The 12,793-nt window shown below is 37.2% G+C and overlaps 1 protein-coding gene across 1 annotated transcript in view; it reads left to right on the top strand.

The window, feature by feature from the left end:
- Nucleotides 1–318: 318 nt before the first annotated feature.
- LOC114657108 (taste receptor type 1 member 3-like) overlaps nt 319–12,793 on the top strand; it is a 34,753-nt gene continuing 22,278 nt past the window's right edge. The window contains exon 1 of the mRNA XM_051924400.1: nt 319–465. The gene's annotated coding sequence lies outside the window, so the exon portion shown is untranslated. The remainder of the gene's footprint in view (nt 466–12,793) is intronic.

Here is a 12,793-nt window from a genome sequence, read left to right as displayed (position 1 = left end):
TTGACTCTGAATGGCATACTTGTTTTGCACTGAAGTTCATGCTGTGCTAAGGGATGCCACCCAGAGAAAGAAGAAATGCTATCGAGCTCTGCCCGTCCCCTCTTACTGTTCCAGCACCCCCAACTGCACCTCAGAGATGAATGCCAATCAACATTCCTGCTACACATCCCAGCATAGTGACTGAACTTGGCAGCAATTCAAACCAACCAGAGCAGAGATGGGGGGGAAATGAAGAAAGCAAGCAGATCTGAAAAACAGGACAGGAGTGAAATCTCATAAAATAATGTGTTTACGTAGATCTAAAGCTGCTCAGTCAAAATCTAAGAAAGTGGGTAGTAAGGTCAGGGAATAAAAACACTGCAGAGAGCAACTGATAGACCATGAAAGAGATGTCAGCTCCAGGGAGAGTGAAGGGGTCAGTCAAGATATTCAGGATAAAGTAAAAACTGAATAAAGAGAAGAAAGGTGAGACTGAAAGGGGGCAGAGGATAAGTGATTGAGATTAGTTTCACCAGTCAAATTAAAGGTAACAAGACTAAATGTAGGTGAATGGGTGGTGCTCTTACATGTGAGAGACAAGATCTAATAAAGAGGAGGGAAATTATATCTAACTTGAGTGAGCAAAAGATATATCCCAATGAAATCCCCTAATGAAAGGAATTAGGTGAGCTAATGAAGAGCTGGGAGCTATACGAGGCTTGAAGGGAAAGAGGTTGGATTTAATATGGAGGAGAAAGATGGCACCTAAAGAGAGTGAACAAAATATTCTGATGAAGGAAATAAATTAATGAGAAAATTATAGTTAAAGCATGTATACTTTCATAAACGTTGTCAATTTTTGTAGACCATCTGACCAGCTGGGGCGGAGTGTTGGTTCTGAGGCTAGGAATTTGCACTAGTAATCGGAAGGTTGCTGGTTCGAATCCCGTAAACGCCAAAAGTGACTCTACTTTGTTGGGCCCTTGAGCAAGGCCCTTAACCTGCAATTGCTCCGCCCTTGGTATGACATTAATCTGCATCCAGCCCTGCATGTAGGCCCTCCAACCTGCAGGGAAAAACCTGGGGGTTGGTGGCAGAACTGGCACTCCGGCCACCATAAAAAAAAAAAAACCTCACACTGGTTCCATTCTATCTGAACTTGTGTGGTGTCGAGGTGTCACCTGTTGCATGGTTACACTCATGTCCCAATCTGGGATCCTGAGTGGTTTCATCATGTGGTAGGTGCAGCAATATGCTGTATCAGCGTGTGCTCCTAACCTCTCCTCTCATCTGACCAGTAATCCAGTTTGTTCAGTGAGACATTACAACTTGCCAAACACCCGAAAGCTTGTTAGGTGCCTGTTAACCCAACAAGATCCTAGTGGAACAACATATGGTCAAGTCATCTTCAACAAAGTCTTAAAGCTTGGGTCACACCAAGACAAAGGCCTCACTTAGGTTATTGTAATGCCTCAAATGTCACAAGAAGCAAAGGAGAGGGTATTGACATACTGCAGACAGGATCTGTTTTGTATTGAATATTAACATGAAAACTCCTTGTGGACACCCCAACACAATGGAAATTCTGGACCTGGTGGGGTGTCCGCAAAGAGTTTTCATGTTTTCCACAAGCCTGCTAGGGTGCCCTGCAATCAACAGCGGATTCCTGTTTTGTCTCCAATGATACTACAATATGTTCAAGCCCTCCTCATTTCTGTGCTTGATTTAAAGTGTTCAAAAATTTCACAGCCACTGCACTAAGCGTTTGGGTTGCTGCCAAACGGTCAACTATCAGTTACTGTATGTTAAGTTTCATTGATATGATTTACAGCTACATTTATGCTCCATAGCTCTTGAGACTAATAATGCTGAATTCCATTCTCAGAAGTCAAATGTCTGAGCTGGGAATGACATCACATCCAAGTTGACTGCATTCCAGTAAAACATTAGGAAAACCAATATGGACATGTCCAGGAAAACATTTGTTGTGCTTGCTCCATCAAAACAAGTGGCAGTTGAAAACAACATATGTTTTTTGTATTTATTTTTCCCCCAGAAGATCCTTTAAAAATACGTATATTATTTTTTGTTTAGATTTGCAGAGATTTTTAATCAATGTTCACCTGTGCTTTTTATTCAAAAGAGAGGTAGGCCATGTTCAGTTGTTTCCTTTGAGCCACATTTTACACAGTTTCTATCTCCGTGTCGACCTATTAAATACAGTCCTTGATTTAAGGCACAGTGACGTAGCCTTAGCCTACTTCATATTAATTCTTCTCTTCTGTTTTTACGTACATATGTAAAAGGAGTAACATTAATATGAACTGTATACAAGTGTCAGCTCTTTCCCATTTATTTTGTCATAATTGTAAGACCTGTTTATTCTACTTTTGATTTCATTAAAACCCATTCCTACTTTAATTTCAACTGTTTCCTTTTCCACAGCTCTTTTAGCTAATGTATCAATAATTTAATTTCTTTTCACCCCCCCAACATGTGCAGGAACCCAGACAAACTCAATAAAAATTCCCAACTGATTTATACTGTTATATAAATGCATATCTTGCCTGGACAGACAATCCCCTCCTATAATTGAAATTAATGCAGTGTGGGAATCTGAACAGATACCCTTGGTGACTTTACTTCTTCTACCCATTCTAGCACTAAAATTAGCACCATCAATTCCACCGTGTAGCCTGTTAAATCATTTGATTGTACATTACATAGAAAGCTGCTCCCGTATTCTCTAAAATTTGATCTTTCAATAAAACAGTAAATAGTTGAATATATCAACTAAGTTTAAATCAAACAAAGGCTAATAGCAGCAGTACTTGGAAAAACTAGATAAGAAAGTGTGTGGAAAAAACCTGCAGACACAGTAAGCCCTCCAGGATCTATGCTTGAAATTCCTGCATCAATGCAAAAAGCACAGCATTACACAGACTGGTCAACAGAAACTTCAAAACTGAGCTTGCTAAATTTATTCAAATATTGCATGCATTCCAATGTGTTATATGAAGTTAATTTCATATTTTTATCATAGTTTTGAAAACGTTTACCCTACTTTTCTAAGAATTGTGGTTATTTAAGTCTTTATTTATAATGATCAAGCTAGTGGGTCAGAACCCTAAAGTAGCTGCAGCTTTAGAGCATTCATTGTTGTTTTGCCACTATGTGTACTTTGTTAATTGTCATTATAAGGGTACAGTTAAGAGAACAATTCGAGAAAAATGGTAACTAGGAAGAAAACAAAAGACATGGAGAAACATAAATATTCCTAAATTTTCTGGAAATGTAAAATTTACACTAATGCTCTTTTCCACATTGCAGAATAAGAGGTGGAGAAAAAAGCCCAGCTAATTAAATAGGTAAATCAAGTAGAGGTGAAACTAGTTACATTACATTATGTTACTTATTTGGAACAAAAAGCTTCACCCACTGAGATTCCATAGTACTGAACTGAAAGCTTTAGTTTACCTTCTTTAACCCTCTGTGTAGTGCATCAGTTAGACCCTTATTACTATGTAGTACAGTGAAAGAATTTCTTAAGCACTTGTGTATTGGTGGCCACTTGTGAGAAAATAATTTTAAGGTAAAATAGCATTCATATTAAAGAAATAGCATAAACGGTTAATAAATGTCAGAAACCTGTTCAGGCATATCAGGAAACCAGACAATGGTCAAATGAACAAAAAAGACAAAGATACACAAAATGTACTAAGAGATAATCAGATGTTCTGTACGCAAGATTGGACAGTTGCCAAATATTTAGAAATGTCAAGAATAATAGCTAAATCTAAAGCTATAAGAAGAATATGAATATAATAAAATATACTGTAAAAAGAAGACACAACAAGCATAAAGGGTTGGGGTTTTCCGGCCCCGTATACTGTAAATAATAATCTTTAGGTCAGAAAAATTGTTCATAACAATATGCATCAGACAACAAGATGGCGGACTGGGGGAATCTTTATGGAGAGGGACCAGAAATGTAAGTGAAGGCTGCTGGGAAGGTACCAAGATGGATGCTGGGATGTTGACATCATCAGGGGTCGACAGAGGGAATACGGAAGTGATATTGCGTGGTTAGTTACTGGAGGCGACTTCATGGCGGTGGTGTTTCTTTCTTTCTGCCGAAAACAAAGAGAGAGAGGTTAGTACTCCACCATTCCCTTCTGGCCTGCGGTTTCACATAACAGTTTGGGTCCTTCCGCGGCTCCCTAAGCGCGCGTGCGTGACAAAACTTTTATTTTATATGTCATTTGGGTGTAAACCAGAAAACCAACCAGAGTAAATGTTTTTATTGATTGACATTCTGCGTCAATAGTTTATACAATAAACCTCTACCCCCTGTTTCTTTGATCATTCTGACCAAGCTGAAACAGACTGCTGTGATGGATGCTCCCTCTTCAGCATGTTGCTGCAAGAGTAATAAAGAACGCAGACGGACAAGATTTTCTTCTGCCTGATTACTGATTCAAAAAAGGTTTTATCATACTTGTCCTGATAAGTTTCTTTCTTTAATTAATATGTTTGATTTCTACCACACACTATTGTATAGTGCCGTAACTGACATTCTAATCAATCTTATAAAGACCAAACAAAGTGTTTGTTAAGGTCTTGTTATACAGGAGTAACCATGGTAGCCACTATTCATGCATTACCAAAATAAATAATGATATGGGCTGGTTTACACAGATAATACATTTTACTTTACAAGGTAAAGGTTGCATTAAAATAATGATTAAAACTACATCTGCTGATGTACTTAGACAAATCATCAGTGATGTTACCAGGGATCATTGAGTGTTTCAAGTCTTTCAATATCAAACATCCTCTCGCAGGCAACCCAATCAGAGTTGACCAGGCCTTAATTTTCTTCTAAGTGGCATTCCTTCACAAATTACTCCTTGAGATCCTTAGCTAACTTGTGGCCCTCTTTGCTGCTTCTGTGTTAGATCTGATGGCTTTCCTCTTGCATGCTCAAATTCATTAGACTGAAAGCCTTACAGAGGGATTGACCAGGAAATTGCCTGCAGCTCACTTCAGTGAGCAGGCATTTTTTATGCCACTTAATCTGTGACAATCTTCAACGAAACCCTAATACTTGGCTCTTTATTTTACAGACCTCCTTCACTTTGTCTTCCCAAGGAACTATCATCTTAAACATGACAACCTGCCCTCTTGTTTCTAATTTCAGCACAATGTAGTAGTAGTACTGCCATGTGTACAAAATACATGAAATTACTGTATACATGTCTAACCAGCATGTAACACGTGACCACTCACAAGGTGCAATGATAAACAACAATTTATTAAAATGCAGAATTTTATTTTAATTTAAGGAAAGCACAAGTTAACATACTCAATACACTTATTGTCCCTGTTTCCACACCACTTGTTCATTGGTGGTTCCTTTGAGACTTTGTGAAAAAACCCAGAGTAAAACTACAGTATAGTTACTGAAGTGCCTTTCCTACTTTGTAGCTAAGGGAACAGAACCTGTTTAGTTGAACAGACATGCCTGGCCTCATCACGCTGTCAACAGTAGAGGCCTTCTCCAAATTTATATCTCATCACAAATGCAAAGTAAATATGATGAAAAAAATAGAGTAGTGTGGAAGTCACATGACAAACAGCAAAATAAAGCTTTCAAACAAAAGCCTTCCATTAAACAACATTACCTATTGTGGTGGGCCAAACCTTGTTTCAACAGCATCGTGTGCTGCAGTTGACCTTAACTGAACATGAAATGTGGGAGGAAAATAGAGAATCAAGGTAAAACACATTGCAAAAATCAAAAACATGAGCAAACCACACATAACTGAGTATATGACAGGCAACAGGAAGTGCTTGCAAAATACAAAATCAATGTTATATTTAAAATGAATATACTGTACAACCTAATAAATGGGGTTTACCTGCCTGCTTTCTCTATAAGACTATAGTAGTAAGTTGACAAAAGACTAAGATTCCTACACGCAGGAGATGTACTTCTCAGACCAATGTGAAATGGGAGAGAAGTAGAATACTTGTAATAACAAAAAGGGGGCATTGAGTTGGAACAATGGCTGTTTCTAGGCCTGAAGAGCTGCCTGATTAACATGAAGTAGAACAACTCTCCTGCAAACTCTTCAGCTGTTTTTTCTGCTTCTTGACAAAGTCTCTCTTTATAGTTAATAATATCTCTTTTGTAGTTGTCTTATATTAAGTTGTGTTTTAACAATTATCCTTTGTATAAGAAAACTTTTCATCTGGATCCAGGTTAACTATTCCTTAGTTCTGCTAGATGCAGGTCTGCACATAAAATTGGTCTTTTAATTGAGCACAGTGTGTTTTATTGAACAATGTAGGGAAAATGCTGTGCATGTTGTCTGATGCTATTGACTTTAAAGTACATTTTTATTTGTGACTGGCACTCTGCTTCTGAGTAACTTTATAGTAAGAAATGTTTATGGATTTTGTTTGTTAATATGTGTGGATTTCTGTTATTGGACTAAAGTGCCATCATGTTTGTGGTTAAATGGATGGACATTAACAATATTTTATTGTAGGACTTTATAAGACAGTGAAATGATTAATACACCAATAAGTGGAAAAAATAGAGAAGGGAAAACAACTGAAGGAAAAAGTTCTGTATACATACTGTAGGTAACTCAGATTAAAACTGAAAGTGCTTTTGATTGGATGAAGAAACAATTCCTGATGAATGTTCATTTTGAAAATGGATAGAAACTACACCGTAAGAAAATATGTTCTTTATTGTTCAGATGGTTTAATTGTCACTGATATGGCCACAGTGTAGAGATTTCTAAATACAAAGAAAGAGGTGTGGGGGTGAACATGATAGCACATGTGTGGAGGAGTAAAAATAAAATTGTATACATGAGGAGTTACCTTTACAGTTGCTTGTGGTGAATGTGACCAAAGGAATACAAGATAAAAAGTTAAGTTCAAAGATTAAAACTCAAAGATTAAAATAAGTATTTGCTGGTGTAGTTCAAACAACAAAACTAAATGGAAACAATGTAGCTGAATTAAAGTTTGGTCTGGTGATGTGTCTGGTGATGATGGGCTGGCATCTCATCCAGGGCTGTTACTGCCTTGTAATAGAAGTAGTCAGCATTAACTCCCTCCCTGGTGACCCAGAATTAAATAAGTGGATTAGTAAATGGGTGTATGGAAGTGTATTGGTATAAAAATAAGCCACATGAAAATATTAATATTCAAAACTCACAATGCTGAACTGTCCTTGAATCAATATCCTCTTTAATAAAATCCCTGTGTGCGTCCAGGTGTCCATGTGTGTGTGTCTTCTGGTGAAGTGCGCATGTGCGGGGCACGGTGCGATGCGCGATATTACTGTCACAGAAAGTTACAGGCGTTTTACGGAAATACAAACCAGTATTACTGCGAGAGGAAATTAAAGGTACACAATACAGTGACTCATATTACAGCCACATACAAGCCAGTATTACTGTCAGAGGAGATTAAAGGCATATTACCGACGCGCACGCCTGTGTTACCGCCAGAGAAAATTAAAGGTATATTACGGACGTACAAGACAGTATTACTGTCACAGAAAATTAAAGACACACAATACACAGCAGCAGCCCACGAAGAATGGTCAGCTCAGCAAGTAAACATCAACAAAAGAAAGGCTGAAAGAAAGAAAAATACGACCAACAAAAAGAATGAGGTCAAAGTCCCTTGCCATTTAATATAGACTGTTCCTACTAATGTTTATGCACTACTGTTCTAGCGCCCGTTATTGTAACAGGCTAAATGACTAGTATATAATAATTATGAAAATGGACTGAAAAAAGAACTCAAAATGTGAACTGTGTGAACTAGCCCTGATTAACCTGCCAGCAATGAGGACACCTGGACTTTTTTACATTTATTTAAAATCTTCTTAAACTTTTAAACTCTGGACTCTTTAATCCCATGCTAAACAGATTTTGTGTATATTTTAATGACTGCTGCAGATTGATTTTAAATTCTGTATCTTTACTGACTTGAACCTTGTATCTTTTGGATCATCCTTAAACAGACTGTTAATTTATTAGACATGGGTTAATTAGGATCAGAATGGACAAACAGCCTGAGAAAGACAAACACTTTTTCGATTATTCTTGTAATCACTGTTAATTCAACGTGTGGTTAGGCCCTTAAGTTTGGGGTGCATGCTGGGCAGATCAGGAAGAAAATAAGTCAGAGCAAGAGAGAGAGAAAAGCAACAAGAACAGAGAAGGGGAAGTGTGGAAGGGGAAAAAATGTGACAAGGACCTCTATGGACTGAACACTAATATGAAGCAACTCTGCACCCAGACTTTAAAAGACTCATGTGAGAGAAAACAAACATATTAAAGAAAGAAACTTATCCACTAACATGACAAGTCTGATAAAACCTTTTTGAGTTAGTAATCAGGCAGGAGAAAAGCTGATCATTGCGTCATTTATTACTCTTCAATAATGCTGAACAGGGAGCACTCTTTCACAGCAGTCTATTACAGCATGATCAGAATGGTTAGAGAAACAAAAGATTCAGGTTCATTTTATGAACGATTGAATTTACATAGTGTCAATCAATGCATACATTTTACTATGGATGGTTCGTTGGTTTACACCCAAATGACTTATAAAAGACATTTATTAACCCTTTATGCTATTTCTTTAGGTTGAATGCTATGTTACCCTAAAATTATTCTCTCACTCACCTTCCAACACCTTTATTTTCTGCCTAATTATTTTTAATAAGACTCTTTTTCAAATACATTTCTTAAACTTTCAAACCTCTTTTCAATTACATTTCCAACTTTAACTACCATTGGATTTACTGTGTTTTTATTAATTTTTCTTTAGAATAATACTGATTTTATACTGTTTGGTTGGGTTAAGGTATATTGTTAAGAGCACCTGGTGAGGGTGGTTACCATTGTGGTTAGCTGCTGAGAAAATTAAGCTTTCCAGTGCAGTGAGGGTCACAGTTGTAGTTTAACTGTTTGGTCTGCTTATGCTAAGCTAGTAAGTCTCTTTGCTTAAAGCAGCTGTCCAAATGCAGGTAAGACTGTACATGTGGGACGCTATAAAGCAGCTGTAATAACGCAAAATTCAATGATAATACTGGAAGGATATTGAATATTTTTTTCTTTATCATAAATTCTGACAACTATAAAATAATCAAAAATACTCTTTCATTGTAATTTTATGTTTAAAGACATAACAGATGATAATTTATTACAGCTACCATGGAGGAAGATACCAAAAAGGATAACTCTAATGGAAAAATAATACTTCAAAAAGGGATATTCATAGAGAAAACCCACAAATTCATAGTGAATTTACAAAAGTGAGCCTTGAACACCTACCTGCCTGCTGGAGTGGCACACTTCCCCACATTCCAAATACATAGAACTACTTTCTTTTTCTTCTCCTCTCTTTGTCTCTTGACAGTGAATTGTCCTTATCTGCTACTTGAGCCTTCACCCCATCTTTCTTATGGTTATGAGACAGGTTTAAACCTAATTTCTGGGTAACCTCTGGCAAAGCCCCAGTATCACTTCCAGGGTAACAGGGCTGTCCTACGTTTGCTAAAGGAACAACATTCTAGCAGTTCCTGTAGCAGTCTCCAAACAGCAAAATCACCTATATTAAATTAACATTTAATGTTTATTGTAACCAGTGGGGGCATCACTGAGCTCCAAACCCCAAACACAATCACACCCAAACCAGTCACGGGTTCAAATATTGTCCCTTTTATTAATAAAGATTACCTTAATCTACAGGTTAATGTAATCAAATTATAAGCAGCACAGAAAACAATCCTCTTTCTTCACTCCCGACTGTCTGATCAAAGTGAAGCAGCTCCTTTTATCTTTTACCTGTGAAGACTTTCAGGAAGCACTTCTGGGTCAGACGGGAGTCCCACAAAAGAGAGACTATATCCCTTTCCAGTGCCCCCTGGTGGCCCCCAAAGAACCCAACAAGGCTGTATTCCATAACTTCAACTCACATGATGCCCAGTGACACAAATTCCAGGGAAGCAGCCCCCTAGTGTATCAGGGGATACAGTACCCAGATGCTGTAGTCTCCCTTTGTCCTTCTAATGTATTAGATTCCCTGCCAGATAAGGAGATTTACTCCCATCTGGTCAGAGAGCCTGTCCTTCCAATTTCTGTTACTATGGCATTCCATCTGGGCAAGAAATCACCATCTGGGACATCTAATCATCTCCTGCAATACTCATAGTATACTGTTTCCATGTATACACATTAAACGGTAACTTTAACACTAACAAAGATAACTTTACTCTAGCGATTTTGCTGTGTAGTGTCTCTGCTATCCCAAGCCATCAGTTACCCTATAAGGATCAGGTCTCTTAGAGACTGATGTGTTAAAGGGTTGTATAGTGGCAAAAGTTCTTTTCCAGAAATTACATGCCCTTTATCAGTCAGGAGGTGCTGAATCCTCTTTTCTGTCTTCCCTAGTAATCTCTTTATATAAAAAAGAGATTTTGGTGTTCCAGCCTATGTTAGGTTGCCCTGCCCTTAGTCGCCTAGTAGAGCATTTCATACTTTCAGGGGCCCAGCACACATACATACTTGCACGCATGGTGTACAGCCAGGTACACTTGCGCCACGGTATACATAGGAAAAACAAGGAGGTGGGCTATGTTGAGCCCTATTTCTAATATTTGTACATCTTTAAAAGCATTAATTATCAATGCTGTACACTACTAACCTTACTTTCTCAGAATGCAGATAATTATTACATTTTTACCAAATGAGGTTTAAAAAGGAGTAATCAACAGAAGGTCATGTTTTAAGGTGAGAAGATGGGATAAACAAAAAAGGAATTGCAAATAAAGGCATTCTTTTAGCAGTGGCCTTGACACTAAGTAAGTATATGAGATGTTGTAGAAGGAACATCTTTTAATCACAATCAGATTTATCAGGATTATAGTTCATCTGTACAAGTGATTTACGGATTTTAATAAACTGTAAAATTCAAGTTCAATTAGGAGTCAAAAAGATGTGAAGTGCTTAAAATAGAAAATTATATCCCTCAAGGCTGCATAATTAGCTTTATCGTATTTAACACTGTGGTTAATGATACATTTAATAATCTGGAAAGAAGCACAAATTGATCTTTTACGTGGCCGACGGGGTAATATTTAGGAGGAGTAGGAGTGTTAAATGTGTTGTGATTAAAATTCAAAGCACCCAAGGAAGCTGGACTCATACTGAACAGAGCAGAGTTTTCAATTTTTCATTTCAAGTACACTTTTTCATATTTAAAAGAAAAAGAAGGTAGGTGGAAATATTTATAATAAACACTAACTAAAACATTTAATATTATAAAAAGGTTTATTGTTGATAGTAAAGTAACATGCTGAAGATATTTTAGGAATATACAAAAACTCTTTAGGTAAAGCCTATTGTTCATATTTCAAATGTTTGTCAAAATTTTTAACACCAACATTTCTAACAATTAATACCATGTGTATTGTTGTGGAATTTTATCTTAATACAGCTGCTTTATAGTGCCCCACGTGTACAGCCTTATCTGCACCTGTACAGTAGGAGTGTGAGATATGTATTATCTACTATAATATCTTCATTGTTTTAATGATATGTGAGTTGAAATAATTGAGTATGTCACTCACGTTGCAAAAAACAATTAAAAACACACCTTGAGAGTCCAAGCATTCTCTATCTTGTATAACCGAACAGGAGAGACTACTGCAATGCGAACGTATAGGCCAGAGATCTTTAACTCAAGTCCTGGAGGGCCGCAGTGGCTGCAGGTTTTCATTCTAACCCTTTTCTTAATTAATGACCTGTTTTTGATGCTAATTAACTTCTTTTGACTTCATTTTAATTTACTTGCTCTTGAAGAATCAGACCCAATAATTGTTTCTTTTTCCTTAATTAGTAGCCAAACAATAATGAGATACAAATTAACCAAAACATGACCAGAAAACTGTGACCATCATTCAATATCTGAAAATAAAAAGGGTGGAGGTCTCAGGAATTTTGTTTTGCTCAAGTCCCCAAAACATTGTAACACTGCTCTTAGAAAAGTAAAGAAAAAAGTCAACAATTTTGAAAATGTATGCTATTGCACAATGAGACCAGAAACAAGCCATGGAATTAAAGAACAGGTTTAATTAACAACAAGACTCGGCACGTAGTTAAGCAACTGGTTGGAGCTTGAGGCCCTGACTTAGTTGGTGTTCTGCTGGCTCATCCACTTCTCATTACATTTCTGTTTGGGTGCCATTTAAGGAAAGAAATGAAACAATTCAGAGGAATGATGAATAAATTCAGGGGAACAAATCTTAAAAAACAAGTCAATTAAAATGAATTCCAAAGAAGTTAATTAGCAGCAAAAACAGGTCACTAATTAAGAAAAGGGTTAGAATGAAAATCTGTGGCCACTGCGGCCCTCCAGGACTGGAGATTGAGATGCCTGTTATAGGTGGAGAAGATCCTTGCTGTGGGTTGCAGGATGGTGCGAAGGATGCACTTACACGCGCGTTTGCATAGTTAGATGTGTGCGGCTCGGAGTTTGTCTCCCCTCACATCCTGCTTGCCACTGCACAGAGATTTACTCGATCTGCTAAAACACTTGCTCCCGAAACGATTGGTTCATAAAATGCTACATAAGCTTCAAAATATTAAGTTATTACACATTTTAAAATGAATTTCATTCTGCTATCTTCTGTTTAACACTTAGGTGTTATCCTGGTTCAAAGCCCACAAAGTATAATGATGTAAAAACAGGTTAACAGTTTGTTTAAACAAAAACA

The sequence above is a fragment of the Erpetoichthys calabaricus genome, chromosome 1 (assembly GCF_900747795.2).
Source record: "Erpetoichthys calabaricus chromosome 1, fErpCal1.3, whole genome shotgun sequence".
NCBI lineage: Eukaryota > Metazoa > Chordata > Cladistia > Polypteriformes > Polypteridae > Erpetoichthys > Erpetoichthys calabaricus.
This window is presented reverse-complemented; position numbering and strand designations above follow the sequence as displayed.